This window comes from Strix aluco, chromosome 4 (genome assembly GCF_031877795.1).
Source record: "Strix aluco isolate bStrAlu1 chromosome 4, bStrAlu1.hap1, whole genome shotgun sequence".
In the NCBI taxonomy this organism is placed as follows: Eukaryota; Metazoa; Chordata; class Aves; order Strigiformes; family Strigidae; genus Strix; species Strix aluco.
In genome coordinates this window covers 3,188,420-3,210,386 of record NC_133934.1, presented here as the reverse complement: position 1 = coordinate 3,210,386, position 21,967 = coordinate 3,188,420, and the positions used below count along the sequence as shown (strand labels likewise).

Below are 21,967 nucleotides of genomic sequence, written 5' to 3'. Positions count from 1 at the left end.
TCTGCAGTTAAGGAACATGCTAAGGACCACATGAAATGCCAGTAGCAGAGCACAAAACAGAGTACAAACTTTCCACTCAGGACACCAACACCACTAAAACCACTCCTGGCTGTTGGGGACATCCTGATCCCCAAAGAGATCAAGCCCTGGGGTCTGCAAATGCAACTACAACTGCATCCCAGCTTGGAAAACCACCGGGAGGGGGGAAGAGTATAGCAGCCGGGAGGAAGAGTGCAGTGGCTGGGAGGAAGAGTGCAGCAGCCCACAGATCGGAGGAAGGAGGAGAGCAGACTCCTGCTGCGCAATGGCTGGCCAGGGACCAGCTCGGCAGCAGTGATTTATTATTCACATTACAGGAGGAGCTGGAAGCTGTGGAGAACATCAGGGTCTCCCTGAGACTGGTGCGAGAGCTGTGCTTTATGGGCTCTATTCAGCTTGCTCCTGGAGACAGGTATTTATGCCCTTGCTGAGCTGAAACTGGGTGGAGCTGTGGCTTCTCCTAGAGGCCTTTTGAGAAATGTATTTATTTGAGGAGAGAGAAATTTGAGCCAAGAACAGGTCCTGATCTTTCCCAGAGCCCCCCTGCCCTGGGCAGGGAGAGCAGAACCATGGTGCCTGGGGGAGCAGAGCCGTGGGAGCCAGGGAACTGCTCTGTGCAGTGCAGGGGTCCTGAGGGTGCAGCTCTGCCCATCTCAGCCCAGCATCCTTGATGGTTTGGGGGGATGTTTTCATCCTTTTCTTTCTGTCCTGGCCTCTCTGAGCCACCCTGAGGACCCATCCCAGCTGGCCCCCATTACAGGGACAGCCCTCCCTGGCTTTCCACCCTACAGCTTGGAGCAATCACCCTGGGTGGACAACAGCAAGGCAAGATCCACGGTCTTGCCAAAACAAACACCAATATGTCCCTGTCCCCTCTCCCCTCTTCCCCAGCCCCTTGCAATTCCTTGTGTTGCTGGAGGCAGAAGACCCCACTGCAGGGAAATGTCTGAGGTGGGACAGCCAGTCCTCCCATCCCCAACATCTCCAGTGGGATGGCTTGGCTGTTACTCCAAGTGCTTATGAAGGGCAGAGCTGGGGATGTAATGAAGGCAACGATCCACAGGGAGTGGAACGAGCTTGTACTAGATCAGCTGATATAATTAGAAAGCAGGGACAAGGAGATGAGCTCCTGTGCCCGAAAGCTGGTCTGTTTTTTCCAGCTCCAGCAAATGGACTAATAAAAGCTCTGACCTCCCCTTGCGCATCATCTCCAGTACGTGTCTGCAGGGCACTGTGATGGCTGTGGACCCAGTAGAAGCTCCCATCCTTGAATGTTTTCAGGGATGGGGCATCTACAACCTCTCTGGGCAATATCCGCCACCATTGTTTTGGCTGGTCTCTCTTCTTTTGCCCCCCTTATCCTGGGGCCCGCTGAGAGCAGGCAGTGTTGGTCTTCCCCAAAACCACACAGCTGGGGTTGCTCACCCAGTTGACTTGGCCTACCAGTTTCACGCCCAGGTAGTCTCTCTTCATGCTTTTGTTCAGGCAGGAACCCCAAAATGGCCCCAAAATGTCAACCCTTTTGCAAAACCCTCAGGCCATGCTCTCTGGTGATGGTGGGGAGGAGATGGTGGATTTGCATGGGAGCATCTCCACCAAATCCCAGCCCCACAAGCCAGGGCTTCCCCATGGAAGAAGGAACTGGGTGAGAAATCCCCGTTCATCTGCAAACTCACCCTGTCTCCCCTGGCAGCACTTACTCCTGTAATAGCCCCCCAAAACTTGCAAACTGGCCTTTAGCAGGATTTAGCAACAGGAAAACAGGAAAACTGTGGCCATCTGGAGAGTGCAGACCATGCCTGGGCAAGATGGGGCAAGGAATGTTCCCACTGGATTTATGGGACATAGCCACCTGGTTTGGAGAAGAAGAGGTCCAATGTGCCCTGCTGTTTGACCTCGGGGCTGGAAGGAAGGAAACATGGAGAACTGCTGAGCAATACAGGGTCTACAACAAGTATCTTGAAAACCTGAGCCTATAGAGAAGAATGGTCCTATAGGTATATAGGAGAGGTGCATCGATGCAGGGTGAAACCCAACCGAGTGCACTGGGCTTGCTCCCACTTTCCCTGCAAAACACTCCTGTCCCAACCTCCTTCCTGGCAGACACCGATCCAGCAGGCATCAATCCACTTGCAGAGCTCCCAAGCAGGGAACTAATTTCCCCTGGGATTCACTAGGTGCTGGACACACGGTCAGAAATTGTTTATCTCAGGTTTTTGTCCTGGCTCAGATCATTATTATTATTACTGGTGCTGGGCTTCCAGAGGAAAACATGTCTTTGGGCCACATATCAAGGGATTTGGTTAATTCGTCACCCGCAGATGCACATATATTTATTTAAAAGCGCCTCTTGTTATGTTACTTGGCAACTTCCAAGCCCATGTATTTCTCCAGCTGATAAATATTTGTGAGGTTGGTTGTGTGAAGAGCAGCGTGTGTTAATAATATGATTGTCTTCCTACTGAGCTTCCTACAAAGAGAGCAGGCTCTATTACATCTGTCTAAACTTGGAGCATCTTGCTGGCCTGTGATCAGGATTTGGCCCCAAAAGAAAAGGAGGGTTGCTGGTCTCCATACTTGTGTGAGGATGAGGCATGTGGGTTCATTTTGCATTGATAAATGCAGCAGTTCAGCCTCCAGCAGCAGCACCCAGTGGGACTAGTTGAGGACTGAAAGGCTGGAGGTGGCTGTTGGGTGGGCAGTGGGAGTGGGAAGGATGCCAGAGGAAGCCACAGGGCACACAGGGGCTCAGAAAGCAACCAGAAAAAAATCATGGAGCAAAAGGGAAAGCTCAGATCATTGAATAAATCTCCTAACTACCAACTGCTGGAGGCCAGGAAAGTTTCTCTGATGTCTGAGCCAACCCAGGCTGCTGTAGGTGTAGCCATCGTGGATCCTTCTGTGCACAAGAGCTGCCCATGGTCTACATGCTCCAGTTATCCCACTTTCTACTTTCATCTAAAGGAAAACCCAAAACTTTTCCAGCCCCTGTGACTACTCCAAAACTCGATGCACACACATAAGAAGGAAGGTGCCAGCCACGGCAGCAGTCAACGGGGAGAAGGCGGAAGGCCACCAGGTCTCATCTGGGGTCAAACTCCAGCAAGGCTCAGCCAAAACTTGTCCTGACTCAGGAGCCAGATAAAAACCAGCAGGATCCACATATTCTTTCCAGAAACGATTTTGCAAGGGGGAAACTCAGCTAAGATCACTGGGAGCCTGATGTCAAGCCTTGCAGCAGCTCTGCTGAGAAGAAGCAGGAGCTTCTGCAGCTCCTCCACCAGGTCAAGGGGACTTTCAGCTCCCTCTGCCAGGAAAGCTCTTGGCTCCAGCCAGCCCTGGATTATAAAGCATAAGCCATCTCCCTCTTTCCTGATAGCTGCTGTAACACTTGTGTTGGCTTTCCTTGCTGTTTAAGGAGCTACGTGGATCTTCTTGGCCCTGCTGAGAAGGTGAACCTCCTCCTGGCTGTGGTCTCCCTGCCTGGTCCCCTCCTGTTCTGGGACCACCGCTGTGAGGGTCTCAGAACAGATGTCCTCACCCACCACCCCACCAAGATGTGTTCTCACAGGAACAGCGGAAAAAAGGCAAAAATCCAGCCCCTGGCTTCCAAAAAATGGAGTGTATTAGCATGGTCCTTTCCCCCCATGATGGTGCATGGGGCCACAGGGTGATAGGAAAGATGAGTTTTGGGTGCATGTTGCTCCTTGCTGGGAACCACCTGGCTTATTGCAGGGTCTCAAAACGCTTGGACCACCAACCACCTCCAGGACAGAGCATCACAGCCTACCTATGGCTCCTGGTGCCACCATGTCCTTCATGAAAAGGGCTCCCAGGAAGCACAACAGAAGGAGGAATCCAGCGATCCAGCATGGGATATGAAGGCTTTACCCATGGAGGAGAAGCATGGTTTGAGCCGGAGGGGCTGGGGGAGTCCCTGCCTGCTCCCCCTGGCCTGCGGGGCAGGGACGTCTGGACTCCTGGATGCGTGCCTCCATTTCACTTTCAGATCCCTCAAATAATAACTGTGTTTGGCAGCTCCTGTGACAAGAATGACTAATGGGGAAAGATCCTCTGTGAAGGGAAACAAGAAATCTCCTCGTTTCACCCTTTGTTTGCTGGATTTCTCTGACAGCCCCAGGCATGGCTGGGCTTTCCCTGGTGTGCTCAGTTCCCCTTCATGAAGAAGCAGATTTTAAACCCTACAACAGCTCCCGCAACACCCTCTTAACTCTTAAGCTTCCCCATCGGGACATGACTTCCTTCAGAAACTTTTTGCAGCCCGGTTTATCCAGATTCCTGCTCCACACAGTTATGCAGCGAGTGCCTCTGACTGCTGATGCAACGTGGTTTTCACAGTACATTTGGAAACCACCTTCCCCATCTGCCTTTTTTTGCAAGGCAGGGGACCATATTTCCTTCTCCGGGGAGGGATGGGCAATCAAGAGATGCCCTCATTGTGCACCATGACATGGTGATGTCCCTGCGATGGGTGCTGCAGCGGCTGCCCAGAGCTGATGCTGCAGCCCCCATGGAGTCTGGGGCTCTCCTGATCCCATCTCTGGTAGCTCAAGCTGCTGCTGTCACCCAAATATCTAGGCTCCTGCAACCAGATGTTGGACCTTCAGATGTTTTTCTACCTCCTCCTTTTGGATTTGGGGCTGGGGGTTGGTTCCTTGGGACATCAGGCCGGTACCCAGCAAAGAGGAGTTCAAGGAGGAGGAAGTCTTGTCCCTGTCTGGAGCCCATACAGCCACGCACGCTGCTGCACGTCTTTTTAAATGCCCACCCCTGCAGCAGGGAGCCAACGAGGGAAATTTCAGCCCCTCCACATATTCCTCCTCTGCTCCGTTGTCAGCACAAGGCCAACGCTTAGGACAACATGCCCAATTCCCTTGCAGGAGCCTGGACACCACAGATGGGGAATCACACCTCTCTGGCATTTCCACGCCTGTTTTCAGACCATTCGCCTCCCAACCTTTGCAGAAAATAAATTCCCCAGCCAGGCTGAACTCGGATGACAACATCGCATGCTATATATAGCCACGGCAGATCGCCGCTCGAACCAGGGCCACACATAAACAAACCACACGGTTCCCTGCGTGGAGAGGGGACGGGCGAACAAACTGCACGTGATGGTGGAGCCTCCCACCCCTGGCTGCTGGAGACTGGGGGTGCTTTGAGATCCTACACCCTCTTTTAATGCCAGCACCTCCCTCGAGGGCTCAGCTGCTGGCACAATCCACTGCCCGAGCAGGTTTGCGAATAAAGGATGTGCTGGAGGCTGTTGAAAGCAGAGCACTGAAGAGCTAAGGGAGTTGCCAAAGGCTATCTGGCGGGGCAAGTGGCATCCCCTGGCTTGAATTACACCTGCTGACTCCCAGCTTGGATTAAGGAAGCTGTTGGCATCACCCTTCCCATGTACTGCGATGTGGGGCAGAAAATGCCAGCACAGCCCCACTGCATCTGCCCACCCCTCCTGCCTCTGCTTCACATCTTCCTGCAGCCCTCCGGCTTGTATCTGCCTGCTCCTCTGCCTGCCCGACCCTCTGCCGTGCTGCATGGGGCTGCGTGGAGCTTCACGGGGTGCGGAGCAGAGGGAAGAGGGTGTCGATGTGCAGCGGGGACCCACACCTGGCTCAGCTGGCAGGCCTTGCCCTCTTCCCCCAGCTCCCCACATGCATGGGGAGGAGGCAGGGGATGCTCAGGGGGAAGCTCAGGAGGCTGTGGAGCATCCAGCAGCCCGATGCTCTCCTCCGGAGTAGAGGGACTGGCCGGCTTGGGGGGCCGCTCACAGCCACAGGTCCCCCAGGCTCTCTCGCCTTGGCTCTGAGGAGCGGATGGGGGTGGCAGAGGGGGTCCCTGCCCTCCCCTCCGGGCACACCCGCATCCCCGGATGGGGCTCCTGCTGCAGTGCAGCAGCTCCAGCCCTGCTCTCTCCCGAGGAGCTGGCAGAGGGGATGCCTGCCTTCATCCTTCCTTCATCATGACACCCTCCAAACCCAGCTGCCGGGCCAGCAAGTGGGATGAGCCATCGGGAAGAGCAGCAACTTGCTCCTCTTCTGCGTGGGGATGGAGCCCGTGGGCCTGGGCACCCTGGGGGAGCAGAGGGCAGTGGGGTGGGTTTGCACCCACAGCCCTGCCAGCGTGCACCCGTGATTTGGGTGTTGCGAAGGGTGATGGGGGGAACACTCGATGGCCATGTCCTCGCAAAGCCAGGGAGGCATCGAAGCCTCCTTGGGTGAAGTCCCAAGCGGGGAGCCCCGTGTCATGACGTCCCCCCACGTCCTCCCTCCCTCCCTCCCTGCCGCTGCTGGGCGAGGGCCACCCAGCACCGAGGCAGATGACATAATTCCCAGCAACTGCACGTTAATCACTCGGCCGCCAGCAACCTCCTTTGCTTGAATCCAACCCCCCATCCCCAGCCACCGCTCCCCTCCCTGACATCACTGCAAAAGAAATAAAGAAATAAATAAAAGAAGCTGGGGAAGCGGAGAAGGAGGGGGGGAATAACCTGATCCTGCTGGGCACTGGCAAACAGGTCTCCCCCCTTCCTCCACCCCCCGCCACCCCAACACCCCTCCTCGCCTTGCACTCTATTTTTGGGTGCTGTCATATCCAAACGGCCCCGCGGGGCCAAATCCAGGCAGCTGCGACTTTAGGCACAAACAAGCCTCCCTCCCCTCCATCACACCAGAAATCGGCGCTGGCAGCCCATCCTCCACCCCCCTCCCCAAAATTTTCTCCTCCCCCTCCTCCCCCCCCAATTGTATCTGGGTGGATGGTTCAGGTGAGCGAAGCTCCAGCATCAGGTCCCCCCCTTTGCTTTCTGTGCACCCCACATCTTTCCCACCCTCCAGGGACACCACCCCCCCCTCCTTGTCACCCTCCCCACCCCGTCCCACGTCGTCCCCCCGCCTTTCCCAGTACCGCTTTCCAGTTCCTCCCAGTTCCTCCCCACCCCGAGCCTTACTCTTGGCGGGGATGCTGGGGGCTCCGACTGGTCCAGGCGCGGTGGGCAGCGATGGGCAGCGGGGGGGGGGGGGGCGGGGGGGGGGGTGTCAGGGACCGGGCTGGGGATCAAGCGGCGTTGGCTGCGCAGCCGGGTGGCCGCTCCCGTCCGAGGGGTCTCATCTCATTTTGTCATATGTCACCAACACACACACACACACACACACACACACACACACACTCGCAGCCACGTTTCCCCCCCCTTCTTGCGGCAAACGGCGGCCAGCCCCGACCCCACCCCCTGTCAAAGCGGCAGCCTAACAGCGAGGAAGGGAAGGATGGAGGGAGGATCTGTTCGCCTTCCCTTTAACTCTTCCCTCGCCACCCCCCGTCCCCAGGACAGGGCTCTGCTGGGTCAGGCCCTGTCCCCGGCTGGGGGAGGTGGGATGCTCCATGGATCCCCCCTCGGCATCTCCCCCCATAGAGCTCTGGGACAGGGGACATTTGGGGTCCGGTCAACCCCCGTGGTGCCCTGGCTCCGTCCCCCCGCAGCCTTGCCGTGTCTCATCGCCCCCATGGCCCGGAAAACAAGAGCCCCCCAATACCTCTGAGCCCCGACATTGCCCCACGCACAGGGTCAGGGGAGGTGTGGGGCGGCTCGGGGTCATGACTGGTGTCTGGGGGACACGAGGCAGCTCCACGGTGTGTGGTTGGGAGTGGGAACCGTGTCTGTCTGCCTGTGTCCACCTTGAGACCATGGAAAACCCATTTGGCCCTTGGTGTCCCCCCCCCGGCCATTTCCAGGAGCAGAGCCCTGCCTGAACCCATGGGGTCCTCCAGCAGGGTTGGGATGGGGAAAAAAGTCAGTGTGGGAGATGAAAGCTTCTTTTCCCACTTTACAGAGAGGCCAAGGACCTGAGCTAGCAGAGGGGGTAAACTCCCCAAATTCCCTCTTACACGGATTATCTCAAAAAGGGACATGCAAATGGCATGCAGATTTGGCCAAGGATTCAAACTGAAGGCAGGGCAGCTCCTGATGGTGACATAGCAAAGAGTTGCCTTCTCCAAGGAGAAATGAGAGGTGCCAGAAAAAAAAGGAAAAGAAAAAGCTCACGATGCTGCCTATGGTGAGGAGCTCCAACGCATGGAGAGGTCAGCAGCACATGCCCCTGCCCCCAACCTCACCCCAGACTGGGGGTTGCTGCAGGAGGTTTTGGTCCTGCAACACACACCACCAAGCTCCGGTTCCCCTCTTGGCCCCTTCCATGGATGTGCAGTGGTTACACCACTCCTGCTCGCCTGTCGAGAGGGGGAGAAGAGACAGGAGTTGCTGCCACATATTTCTGCTGCTTTCCAGTGGAATGGCAGGTCAGGTAATTAATTTTTCTTGCTAATAACACTGGACAGGCACTCGACTGCTCCCACAGAATTGCAGGCTGTGAGTATCTCTCTGCATAGGTTGTTGCTGGCAGAGCTCCAGGGGCTGTGTGTGATCTTCCTTGGATGGAAAAGGCAACCGAGGTCTTCTGACTTACCTACCTTTGGGGACCAGGATTGGAGCTGACTCTCCTGTGGGTGGGACTCTGCTCCTGCCTTGCCAAGCAGTGGAGCAATGTAGGTCCTGCATGGAGAACTGGGTGGTCCTTCTGGCTGTTAAATCTGGTGGGATGAAGGGAGAGAGCAGGGCTGCTGATGGGGGATGGAGAAGGTCAAGTCAGACGTTTCTGCAGGGACTGCCCCCCCCACCCCCCCGAAAGGAAGACGTGCCCAGGACCTCGCGGGATACCCCTGTCTGTGTGATGCAGCCCCTTGCTCACAGGCAGCCTGGTCTTCTTTGAGCAGCGCAGTGCAGCCTCTTTCGGGGGGCATACGAGAGTGTGGGGTGTTTACACGTGAGCTTCCCATGCTGCTGCCAGCCTCAGAGGAACCCCTCTCTGATTGTCACCTGGCCACACACCTCCAGGATCGAGCACCAACGCTAAGACAGATGCACCCGAGGGGAGATGGGCTCCAGCTCCCCTCTCCGACCCTCTAAGGGGCACTGGGGTGCTCCTGGACACCCTGAAGGGATGGGAGGGGATGAAGAGGGAATCTGCATGTGTCCCCCCACCCAGTGATTGGACATGCCTAGGCTGGGGCAGGGCCAGCTTTGTAGCTGAGAGGATGCTCCGATGATGTTGCAGCTCCACCAGGTCAGCCCAGCATCCGATCCCCAGCAGCAGCTGTACATGGACACCCAAGGAAAAGCAAAACCAGGACAATATTTCCCCCTGACACTCCAACCATTTTCAGTTCAGAGGGTTTCCAGAGGGTGAGCTGTCTACAAAGACACCCAGGCAGAGCACGGGACCAGTGGATGTACCCTTGGTGGCCGGAGCAGCGTTTCCCAGCTCCTCTTCCCCACTGACACAAAGGAGAGCTTTTTGCAGGATCCAGACCTCTGTGAGGGCTGAAAGCCCTTCATATGCTTTTTGTGTCCCCACTGAGTCCAACCTCGCTGCCAGGCGTTGCGTCCCTTGGCGTGGGTTGAAGCTCGGTGCCTGTAGGACACTTCACACGGTTTGGGTTCACACAGCACTGGCCTCCTCTTCCATTTCAGTTGCTGAATCTTTTTATAAGGATTATCCTGAGACCAGCACTGGGCCATCAGGTTTTCTGCTCTCCTCTTGCTACGCCACTGTTGATCCTTTTCCAAGAAGCTCTTGCAGATGTCGTCGTTTTCTACGGCAGGCCAGGACGAGCGCTCTCTCCAGAGGACATTGCTCTGCCTCTGCTCCTTGTCCTCATCATGGCCCTGCTAACATCTCGAGTGGACTTTGTTTTCCCTTATTTGCTGAGTGTTTTGTGTGTCTTGATGTGGTTATCATGCTCCAGCCGTCAGATTGTAGCGAGTCCCAGGGAGAAGGTGCCAACTTTAACATATGCCTGAACAGTTCTTTTCAGACATATACAAACTGGAACAATGCCTTGCTGAGAATATGCTTGTTGATGCAATTTGCCAACTGTGGTTTCAGATCTGCTCTTTTCAGCAAGTACCAACTATTTGTAGACAGTGCAAAATCTTGGATAGCCGGGGACTGATGGGGTCTCTGGAAGTCTCTCTCCTAGGCAGGGAAGACAACCTAGGACTGAGTGAAGACCTCCATGAGCATCACAAATAATGTTCAGATCAAACGCCTTGCCTCCAAGAACCTCGGTCCTTTTCCCCTTTGCTTTAGGAAGCGGCCAGCACTGGACAGTCAGTCTGATTTCTCTACCACCTGAACCACGAACACGTTCTCACCTTGTGTAAGAAGGATTTTGTGCAACTCCTCACATTTCCTGGGTTCAAACATGCGCCAGTGCTTCCTCCATCAGTGGCTCTCATCATTCAGGTAGGACACGGTTGGGACATGATTCTAGTGCACCTGGACCTAAGGCTGCCTGGCAGAGCCAGCCAGGGTGTCTGCACTCCAGCATGTCCTTGGAAACGGGAGTGACAAACCTTGACTGATAGCTGCACACTTCCTAACTTCTTCCCATGGATTTGCAGACACCACGGCAATGTTTTAAGGAAGGGTTGGAAGATGATAAGGTGGGTTTGGAGTTGTGTCTAAGGAGACGGGCAAGAGGTGTTTTCTCACCACCATCCATGAGGACGTGGCTCTGCCCTTGCCCACGTGTTTGCCTTCAGCTTGCCAAGTCCCAGGGCAGGGGTCATGTCCCATTCTTCACTGATGAAACACCCGTCAGCTGGTAGCGTTGGATGTGGAAATGTTGATGAGTCGGTCCAAGAGCGGGAGGGTCAGCGCTTGAACTGCTTGTTCTCCGTGGAAGACTGCCAAAGGCATATGTGTTTAAGACAGCAAATAATCAAGAGACCATTGTTCTTAGCAACCTCAGTGGAAATATTTTTGTGTGTGTATGTGTGTGTGTGTGTATGTGCTGGCATCCAATTTGGCAATGGTTACTCAGCACAAGTGGGCGGCCTGTCCCTTTCTCTCAGCTGGAGTCTCCTCCTCCTCACAAGGACCCAGAAGAGGGATGAAACTAGCGCAGATGGTCTGGGGGTGCTCAGAAATACCAATGCCAAGGGCTGTCTCATCACCAGCTAGAACTTTGTGGCATGCTGAACATGCTCAAGACCAGAGAGGTCTCTCCAAGGAAGGGGGCTGTGAGCAACTCCTGGAGACACGGATGGGTTCAGCTTTTGGTTGGATTTTGAGGTGAAGGAGCCGAAATGGAGATCTTTGGGGTATTGTGTGAAGTATGGGGTTCTGTGTCAAATCTTCCCTCCTCAAGTCCAAGGGAATTTGAAGCAGTGATGCTGAAGGGACACTGGGAGAGACCATGCTGGTTTTGCTAGGAAAAGGGCTTTCTCCAAGTGAGAATCCAAGGGTGCAAGCCCAGAAAGATGGGCAAGACAGGAATGCTCTTTATTATCTCCTCTTCAAGTGCCACAAAAGATCTGCCACAGTCCTTCAGTGGAGAAACACTGAAGCTCTCACTGACAGCTTCGCTGCTGCTCTCATCCCCACAGAAGTGAATGGAGAGATTTGTCCTAACCTCCATTCCCCTCCACAGCTCCCGGCATTTCGTTTTCTCCAAAGCAACACGCTGCCGCTAGAATCAGCTGAGATGAAACCGAGCTGGCTCCTACACACCTTGGGAGCTCAGGCAGGGTTGCTTCCCACACAGTGTCTTTCACCCAAATTAAACAGCTCTCAGCTGAGCTCTGCCATCCATCATGCCAACCCACAGGCAGAGCTCGGCTTTGGCAGCTCTCTACACCTTTGGGTTCATGTTTAGCAAGGAAAGAGTGGGGATCTTTTTTTTTTTTTTTGTGAATGTGTTGCAAGGGGCGCAGAGTCAAGGAGGCTACAGGGCCATCCTTGAAATCACGCTGAAATCAGTGGGAGGCTGATAGTCGTTAAAGATAATAAAGACCTGTGTATTGAGGGCTGTTTTCAGACTGCCTGCTATGGTGTTCAGTATTCAGGGGGGCAAGGATGGATATAGAGAACCCGCTTCCTAAAGATGTGTCATTCCACAAGGAGGGATCACTGGGTTTCCACAGTAAAAATTGCCTGTAGACCTTGCTACTGCCTCAAAGAAAATAACACCTGATGTTACAAGGACTTTGTTGGCCTGGGATTGAGCTGCATGCAGGCACCCAGCTCTTTGTCAGTGATGTCTGGGTGTCATTCAGGTGACCATACCTTGGTGTCTACATCAACGCCAGTGAGCAGCTCTCCAAGCTGCATTGGCTGTGTTGGTTGGAGCTCGGTTCAGTTGCTCATGCCCATGTCTAATAGCACTGTAACTGTCCTGGGGTATTTGAGGCACCTACACAGAGCAGGTAGACATGGCATAGGATCTCTGTTAATATCACTTATGGTGGCGATCCTTGGTGGAGACAAAATGCTGTCTGTTTTCTCCTGCAACTAAGGTATCAGCCCATATGAGTTGGCATCTGTGTTGATAAGTTTTTACGTCCAGCTATTTGAGGTGGGAGACTGAGGAGCTTTGGCCATCTCAGCTGCCTGTGCCAGAGATGTCTGCACTGTTCATGCCCATAGCCACACTTGTTTCAGATGGCAGTAGTCAGCTTTCGTATAAAACCCGCCGCACAGAGGACTGATTTCTGGGGTGATTTTAGCAGTTCTCCCCTCTCCAACTTCACCACATCTCTGGGTGGTAAACGAACGTCTTTCAGCTCTGCGCTGCGTAGGTTTCACCCTTGGCTCACCAGATCAGCGACTTCAGCAAGGTAGAAATCTCTGGCTCTTTGCCACGGAAAAGCTTTTGGGAGAAATCATCATTAACTCACTTTCTAACTTGTTTTTCCTATCCCCTTTTGGGGAGGGTACCCTTGGCTAACAGGTCCTCCAGCCCCTCGCTGTCTGCTTGCCGGAGAGCAGCCCAGGGGAGTGACCTTAGACTCAAATTGCATTAAGAAAGGTCCTCGTTAAACAAGGCTGTTCTCAGAGCCAGAGTTTACAGGCATCCTAGGCAACTGCCTTGGGCTTTTTCCAGTCCTCCAGGGAGAAGCACAGTCCCCAGAAATCAATAACTGAGTTCTTTTGAAAGTCAGCAGGACTTTGGCTTGATCTAAGCCACTCTCTTCAGTGATTTCACTCTGCTGAAAGCTAACAACAGTCCCTAAATGAGAGCCCTGGACTCAAGCAGCCTGAAGAGGATTAGCCCTGACCCTCTGTCCCATCGCAAGGGGATGGCTTGTTTAATACTCACTGATCACAGCTGTGCCCCCGTCCCTCTGGCCACCAGACTGACTTGCTCCCCCCTACACAGAGCCAGGCAAGGGGAGCCAAAGCAGGTTTTGACTGAAAATACCATTTTTTTAAAGTGTAAATACCACTCTGAGGCTCTGCTGAAGCAGGAAGAGTCAATCCCTCCTTCTTGCATAGGGCTCAGCCCCCAAAACTCATTTTGTTTTCAGATATTCTCCCTCATTCTCTTTAAAAATCAGGATTTCTTTCTTGACTACATCACCCCAAAGGCTCCTTATTTACCATGCACCCCAATAAACACCCCAGCCCCTCCCCCTGTCTTATCTTTTCTCCTTCCCAAAACAGCAAACACAGCTCGCTTTTATATTAATTTGTCTCCCAGCAGAACTTTCTCTCTCCAAGTATCTTGACTACAAGTCCAAGACTTCCCCCAGGCTTAGATTAACGGGTTTGGAAGGCCTTGTTCCCCACCCTCATCCTCATCCTCATCCTGCATCTCTCCCAAAGGAAGATGCCATAAAACAGCAACTCTCCTAGCACTCAGGGGAGGAAGGCTGAGAACGTCCAGCTATAATCCCTCCTCCCAGCTCAGCTCACTGCTGGGCCATGTAAAGCCCACCAAGGGTCCTTTTTAATGCTGGAGAACCACACAGTCAAAGCTAAGTCTATGTGCTCCTTCCCATGGGCAGGAGCTGAGTTTTGAGCCCAGTTTAACAAAGATGCCTAATGCCTATTTGTGTGATGAATTCATACATAAATGTACATAATATGCTTTATGAGTGAAGGTAGATGAGAGGCTGAGGGATGCATCAGCCAAAGAGCTCCACGTCCCACCAAGGGTCAATCCTGCATCCTGCTTGTGTGCCTGCGGTTCAAAGGGAACAAAGAAAAATTGAAGGAAGTTCAGGGAAATGCCACATTTATAATGGCCTGAGAAACCTGATTCATGGCCAGAGATGTAAAGAGGTCCGTCGGGTTTGTGCAGGAGGAGGCTAAAAGGTGAGTGGGTCACAGAGTGACACCAATTGCACTGTGAAGACTTTTCTGGGGGTTCATAGCTCATCAGTGTAGCTGGGAAAAGGCACAGTGAAAGGCAATGATGGGAAGATATAGCTGCCTGAATTCCCAGGTTCACCCGTTTTTCAACAGTGAGGGTGTTTTACCAGCTGGACAACTTACAATTGGATCCTCTCCCAGTCTTTAAACTGAGCCCATCTGTGTTTTTAAGTACTAAGTTTAACCCCAGAAATTATGATCCGGACAGAAAAAATTAAGTTGTTAACCACATTCTGAAAAGGTTCAGAGTAGATGCACGTAACGACCCCTTGGAAAACATAATGAACCCATGCACCTTTCAGAAACAAACTCCGGGATGTTTTAAAATATGTTTGTGCTACGCCTAGCGTGATGTAGCAACAGCTGAAGGTCATAGGCACTGTATAAATAGAAAGGAGATTTTATTGTGACATGTCCATCCGGAGCCGTTGCTCTTGGGTATGCCATCTGGGACAGGAACAGGAGCCTGTGCATTCCTATTATAATAAAGAAAAAGAGATCCTTGTCCTTGCAAGGAGTGTAAGATGATATGGAGGAGGAGGGGGGTAGCGATGATGTTGTAACTTTGCTCCTAATTTTACCAGTTCTCAGGAAAAATCAGACGTGTGATGGTGACCTTTGGAATACAAAATCCTCCTATGGGGATTAAATCAAATACCCAAGCAGAGAGAAGTATTGTTTTCACCCATAAAGAACGTCTTCTATCTGCTGGAGAGTGGCTTGACTGTGCTTCTAATTTAGGTACTTCAGTGTACCCATCAGTAGAGGTGATAGGGGCTCTCTGATGTCCTTTAGCACATGCTGGTAGGACTTTATACCTGTGTCTGACAACGTCCCATCAAAGACCTTTTCCGGAGATGGCCAAAACTCTGCTTCCTGCAATTTCTCTGTTCCATCCATCAGCTCCTTGCACCCGGCCATTTGTCTTCCTCATGTGTTTGGGTGATAAAGTCTTCAGGGTGTGGAGTAGTGGATGCTGCACCCTTGGTCCACGCCAGGACAACATCTTCGGTAGGTTGCCTGCAACAACCTATGGAGGTCCTGAAAGAAGGGGAGCATGGGGAGCCATGGGGGAGGAAACACCAAAATCATTTAGTGTAAAAACCAGAGGGGATGAAACACTGCAATGCAAGAGCTTGACCCAAGGAACCTGGTGAACAGCCGGTGGACGTCCTTGCTGGTGCAGTGCAGTGCAATTGCTGCTGCTCCTGAAGCAACGAGTCGAAGCAGCCGTGGAGAGAAGACAAGACCTTCACTTTCATCACTTGGCGTCGAAGATAACTCATGGTGTTTACTTAAGGAAAGCAATTTGAGAGGGACACAGGCTGTAAATCTTCAGACGTTATTGCTGGCCGAGAGCCAAAGAGCCTCTCAGCTCTGTCTGTGCGAGGTCCCGGTTCATATAATGGCAGTATCTGCTTTACTGATGAAGATCACATCCTGTCCCATGATGGGGTGAACCCCAGTGAGACCCAGGACTGGGTTAGGGACCAGAGACCTGTGTGTGCTTGGTGAGAACCCTTTCTTTAGAGACCTGATGCTCGCTTGGGAGCAGATCCTCTGATAGCTGCTCAACGCTGCCTCCTCCTCCTCCGTGATCCCACCCTTGGGAGGTCTGTTTTCACCAACAATACAGATCAAGAGCAGCACCCTGAGCCCTAACACATCCCTTTTACAAGATACAGGTTTTCTGCACGTCTTTGAGCAGAAAAGTGTGGATAACTCCCCAGATTACTATTGCCTGCTACTGCTGTCTGGAAGAAACTTGCTGATCCAGGTGGCATGCTAAGGAAAAGCTGGAGGTGAGGAATGTCATTGCCAGGGCAGGGTAATCAGGAGGTGAAGCAGCACAGGTAGTGCTAGATGCACTCCACCTGGGTCTTGCTTCTCCCACTTCAGTACAGGCTTGCTGGGTTCATTTGTTAGTTGTCTCTAGGATTATTTTTAGCAGGCAATAAGGATGGGGTCTTCAAGTCTTATGAAGCACCTAGAGGTGACCTGTTGGAAACCCATAGGAATAAAAGGAGGAGGGTGCCAGCTCTTCTCTGCAGCATGGAGGGGGTGACTGTTTCTTCCCCTCCTTGAAGGACAACTCAGTGCATGCCATTATAACCACAGAGAGGAAAATCTTTGCTCTCCTGCTATGATTGCTGATATGGTATTGGATTGTGCGATGGGTCACACCTATTGATCACAGCAGGCTAAAAAAGAAACAACCCATAAATAACTCCTGACATCCCCAGCTGTGCCAGAAATCCTGAACAAAGGACTCTTGGGAAAGCTGTTGTTGGTATTTCTCTGTCCCTCTCCTCTGGAAAATGCTTGGGACAGGTTTGGTTTAAGCCAGATGACTGGGGCTCATTAAATGTTTTTGCAGGTGTTTTCTTAGCTGGGCTGAGTTATCTCGTTCTTTAATCCAACCCTTCCTGGAAGAGCATCACCAGCCACATTGGAATGGAGCATTTCTACTGATGCTCGGCCCCATGCTGTTCCCATGCCTGCTCTTGCTAATGCTGAAACTAGTATGTGGGCAGATGGTTAAGACAAGAAGGCAAAGATGACTCTCCTGTTCCTTCACCAAAGCTAGTCATTTCTTGTGCTGAATCTGGCCTTTGAATTCATGAAACTGCATGATTTTGGCAAAAAGAACTGTGATAAATGCATGCCAGGGAGGCTAAGGCGGGATAATTTTTGGACTGTGCTTTCTTAAGGAAACTCAGCCCCAGATGGTTCCGGGGTGGAGAAGCAAAGCATAGTCCCTGCAGAGCACCAGGGACCCATCCAGAGCTTCTGCCAGGACACAGCGACGGGAAGGATCAAGAGGCTGTAAGAGATGCCATGGGGAGCAGTGGTATATGTGATGCTGGGGGGGTGCAAACTACGGGAAATGGGCAGACAGACGTACAGCAAGAGCAGGTGGGTCAGCCTCCCACCCAGCTCAGCTTGCTACTGACCAGGGCCACGGCACGAGAGGCAGCAGGCAATCCCCTCCATAAAGAACTTACTGATGCTCCACCGGATCCCACGTGCTCTTTGTGGACTGACCATGACGAGGGACACGTGAGACGAGGAGACAGCCAGGCACCATGCCTCTCTTCCCCCCTGCCTCTTTCTTCCTCTCTCCCTCCCCCTTTTTCTTGTTTTTACAGGGCTGAAAAAAAATGTTCCCCACATAACGATGATTCGGCCAACAGGTCAAGTCAAGCATGATAGATTTCATTTTCGAGCTGGGGTCAGGCGGTAAATTGCCTTAATGCTGCTGGCACAGAGATCACCGTGATGAGAGGCTCTTGCAAATGAGGTCCCCCCAGCATCGCCCAGCTGCTCAGACCTACCATTTCTGCAGGAGCAATGCCTTGGGTTGTCAGGGGGCTGGGAGGCCTGGCCACAAGCAAAAGAGGCTTTGAGAGCAGCACTGTGCTTGTAACTCATGGCCCAGGAGCATTTCCCAGTTTATAAGGGGCCACAGCAACATACTTATTTGATATATGAGTTATCTCTGCTGCCAAAGGCTCTGCAATGTAATATGGGGCACACTGCGTCCCGCATTTCCGTGGCAGGAGGGAAAAGGCAGAAAATGACTTTGCTAGACCAAGAGAGGTCCAAAGGGAGCAAGGAGTTGCAGGTTCCTTCCAGGGAGCGGGGCTGTGCTGAGAAAGCTCCAGGAGACACCGAGGCCCTGATATGAACCCAAGAAATAAATCCATCCCCTTGCAGGGAGATGGAAAGTCAGCCAGGGAGGGGAAGGTTTATTTAGAGAAACAACCGTGGGCTGTCTGCCCACATCAGGCTTTTAGCTGATGATCTGCACGTGCCATATTTGGGGGCGGCTGGGGGAAGGAGTCCACTATTATAAGCCTTACATTATCTCTACTGAAGCCTGCTGAAGCCTGAGAAGGGCCTAATCCAGCAGGATCCCACCTCCAGTGTCACCTTGTCTGACCTTGGCCAAATCAGAGACAATTCCATGACAGGTCATCCTCTCTTCTTCCAAGAGGGCACCTTGGGAGCACTCAACACTGATGGGAAACACCGGCAATTCCTGAGAAACTGGGTCCTTTGAAGGATTACCCAAGATTTCAAACATGCCCAGAAATCCACATAAGCCCTGAGAATCTTCTGCCAGGGCAGGCAGGAAAAAGGTGGGAAAAGTCTATGCTAAAGGGAGGGATGATCTGGAGAGGGTGGAGATGTGCAGATTCACCCACTCCTGAGCAGGTTGCAGTCTGAAACATCAATGATCCTTGGGATTAATGGTGATCTGGGCACAGAATCCATTACCTTTACACTTCTTATCCCTCCAGACATGGCCAGCACCTGACCACGATGTGAATCAGCACGGGATAATCCATCTCTTTCCTTCTCCATTTCTGCCTCCGTTAAACATCCTCTGCTCCGGGAAGGTTCTGTCCACAGTAATTAAGGTGGATAGATCTCCTGCCCAAAGGGCACTTCCCGGCTCCTTAACACAGGGAAGGACTCAGCAAGAACATCTCTTCCCCTTGCCCTAGGGAAGGACGCAGAGAAAACAGTGCTGCGTATTCCAGGGGATCCTGCTGCTGTGGGGTTCCAGTCATTCAAATACATGGATGGAGACATACACGCAACATGCTTGGAGCTTTTGGTGTCCCAGGCTTAGCTGTGCTCTGGGATCAACCACATCTGTTTGTACTAGAGCAGTGGGGAAGCTTTGGTGCAAGCCTGTGCTTGCACAGGGAAGGGACTTCTTGTCCTCCTTATTGCAGGGTATGAGACCTTCCTCTGTGGGTTAGTTTCATCCGTCTTGTTGGAGCTCAAGTGTACTTTACCATCCCAGCTAGCTGCAGCTCCTCTCAGCATCCCGCAAGTGTCTGCTAGTTGGGCTGGAGCAGGAAGGGCTGAGATGTGGGGGCTGAGCAGCCATCAGGAATTAACACATGCTCAGAAGGGCTAAAAGATGCGCTGCAGCAGGACTGTGGGCCGTGGTACCAGGACCCCACCTGAGCACATGAACCTCCCCTGGACAACATCATTTTTGACACGGCTCTGAAGACAATGGCCGTTTCTTGCCCTTGTTCATCCCTCACCCATGCACACGCCTGGCAACTGCAAAACCCATCCCAGCTCATGCAGAAACAGGGAGTCCTGCTGTCAGAAGGATGGGGCAGGTCCAGCACTGTGGATTCATGGCTCTGGGAGCTGCTCCTCCTTTCTCTTCTCAGCCTTGCAGCTCTAGATGCTGGAGGAAGGACACTGAAGGACCTGTCAGGCTCTCCTTGAACCCAGCAAGAAAGCCTTGAAAATACATTAACTTCAAAAGCTAGTTTGCTACAACGTCTTCTTCTCATATGAGAGCAGAGATGCTTTTCCTACCTGACGTTTACCTGCAGGAAGTGACAAAAAGGAAAGAAACCCCCATTTGCAGTGTTTTCCCTGAAAATGCATGCCCTGGTGCAAAATCAGCCATGGAGCAGGCGGGGGTCATTTCTGCGTTCACCCCCTGAGCCCCACAGGCAAAAGCACCGTTGAAAAGCATTGCTCAGCACAGCCTTGCAGCCTCCCTGCTCTGCTGGCTGCCTTGTACTACCTTCCCTGCTCACGCTGTGCCGTTTGGCCAATACTGCTGGTCCTCCATCCCTCTCCTCCTGCCTCTCTCCCCAAGGATGCACCATGACATGCTTTGGGTAAACCTCCCAGAAACCACCTGGGGTGGAGGCGGGGGAGACCAGGGTCATTAGTGCACAGAGCAATGAGGCCAGAGGGCTTTTGTGCCTCAGTATCTTAATTGAAATGGGTTTCCCATCCTCCCCCCTCCCCACTGTGCCCACCAAGTCGTTCAGGCTCTGTCAAGGGCACCCGGCTAACGGCTCTCCTGGCCTGGTGCTGTGCACTCTGCATCCCTGATGAACCGCTCACATCTCTTTAATTAAATGTCAAGATATGCACAGTTTTTTTTAAGAGCCCTGTGCTCGGAAAGATTCATGGAGAGCTCAATTACTGTGTGGTGAGGAGGTGGTGGTGGTGGGGGAGCTTCGAGTAGGAAAATTGCAGAGAAAACAGGGATCACAGCCATGCAGGATGAGGGCACTGCCTTAGTTTTGCCTTGACTGTGCCCAGACCTGTGCTGCACTTTCCACCTCACCACAGCATGAAAGCTGATGAAAGCCGGGGTGTCTCCTGAATGCAGAACAAAACTCATCTCTGAGATTTTTCATACAATGAAACTGTTAAGCCCCTAGATGAGCTCAAAAAGCAGCACAATTAAAACTGATAAATGCTTATGGCTCGCCTGCATCTGGTGGAAATACTTTGGGTTGTTTATTTGCAAGGATCTAATAAAACTGGCCACCTCCATGCTTGAGTTGCAGCTCCTTCATCTCCAAAGCGATGGTCAGTCCTGGGGCATCACCCCCAGGGGAAGCCAGACCCATCCTGCATCAGCACGGGATGCCCTAAAGGACCAAAACTGTTTCCATGCAGCAAAAGGCCACCTGGCATGACCCGTCAGAGGTTTGGGTAGATGCTACAAGCCTTTGTTGCTTTTCCATACTAAGTCCTCTGAAGCCACGTCCTTTCCTCCGTGCCTCCCCGTTAAAGATGCCCTGTAAAAGGTGCGGTGGCTGATGTGGAGAGATGCCTGATGTGCTTTCTTGCAGATGAAGGGCTGGATGCCGAGCACTGACGCTCCCAAAGGAGGCGTTCGGATGTTTCAGTACAATTTGTCCTCCCAAGGAGGCCTGGAGGTGAAGCAGGAGAGGAGGCAGCACAGCAGGAAGCAGCAGGAAGGGCACTTTCATCACCTCCATCTTCCCATGGTCCAGTGCCAACTGTAAATGCACACAGCTCCTGCCCCAGGCCACCACCTTGGGTCAACTTCACCTGCCCTCTGGCTTGTTGCTTCAGCCTCAGACCTGGCCAGTCAGAGCTGCACCTGAGAGAAGCCTTTTTTAATCTTGGTAAACATTCAAATCTCAACATAAACCTTGCAGTGATGACAGTGGGATTTTGGAGTAGCCCTGGTAGGATGTGATGTATTTTTGTCAGCTTCTGGGGAGCCCACAACACAAGCCAACTTGGAAGACAGAGAAATTTAGTGTTCCAAAATAACCATAATTTCTCCTGGAAAGCACTTTAGCAGGGCTCCTCTGATGGCAATATGAACAGTCAAGTGACTCCAGCCCTAGACTCCCCTCCATCTTCCTAGGCTACGGTGGGAGCTGGCACACTCCACATGTACACAGACCAAAATTCAGGTGAGATGAGCTCTACCAGATCCCACCCTGTCCACCCAGCCCTCCAAGCAAGGCCCAGTGATCCCAGTGTGAATTTGAAGATGGGAGATCCTGGACCATCTGTTGTGTACAGCAATGGGCATGTTCTCCATACTGGATCGCAGCTTCAGGGTCACAGTGCTGGTGCTTCCCACCCGCCCTCCCATCACTCTGCAATTCACAGTTGTTTTTCTGTTTGATGCCTGTAATGGAGTGATGCAGAAGACAGGAAGATGGTGGAGTGGTCAGTCCCTCCACTGAAATAAGGAGAACGGTGTCTCTATTTGGTCAGAAGGCCCATGGCACAAGGAAAAGGAGACTGGAGAGAAGCATGTCCAAGCTTTAGTGAAACCCTTCAAAATTTCTGTACTTTAAGATAAAAAATTCAAATTTTAGGAACTGCTTGGGTAGGATGCCAGAAGGACCTGGGAAGCTGACTGA

The 21,967-nt window shown here is 52.6% G+C and overlaps 1 protein-coding gene across 2 annotated transcripts in view; it reads right to left on the bottom strand.

Annotated features, from left to right (window-relative positions):
* LZTS3 (leucine zipper tumor suppressor family member 3) overlaps positions 1-7,225 on the bottom strand; it is a 56,955-nt gene extending 49,730 nt beyond the window's left edge. For both annotated transcript variants that reach the window (XM_074821787.1, XM_074821789.1), the window contains exon 1: positions 7,013-7,225. The gene's annotated coding sequence lies outside the window, so the exon portion shown is untranslated. The remainder of the gene's footprint in view (positions 1-7,012) is intronic.
* Positions 7,226-21,967: the final 14,742 nt, after the last annotated feature.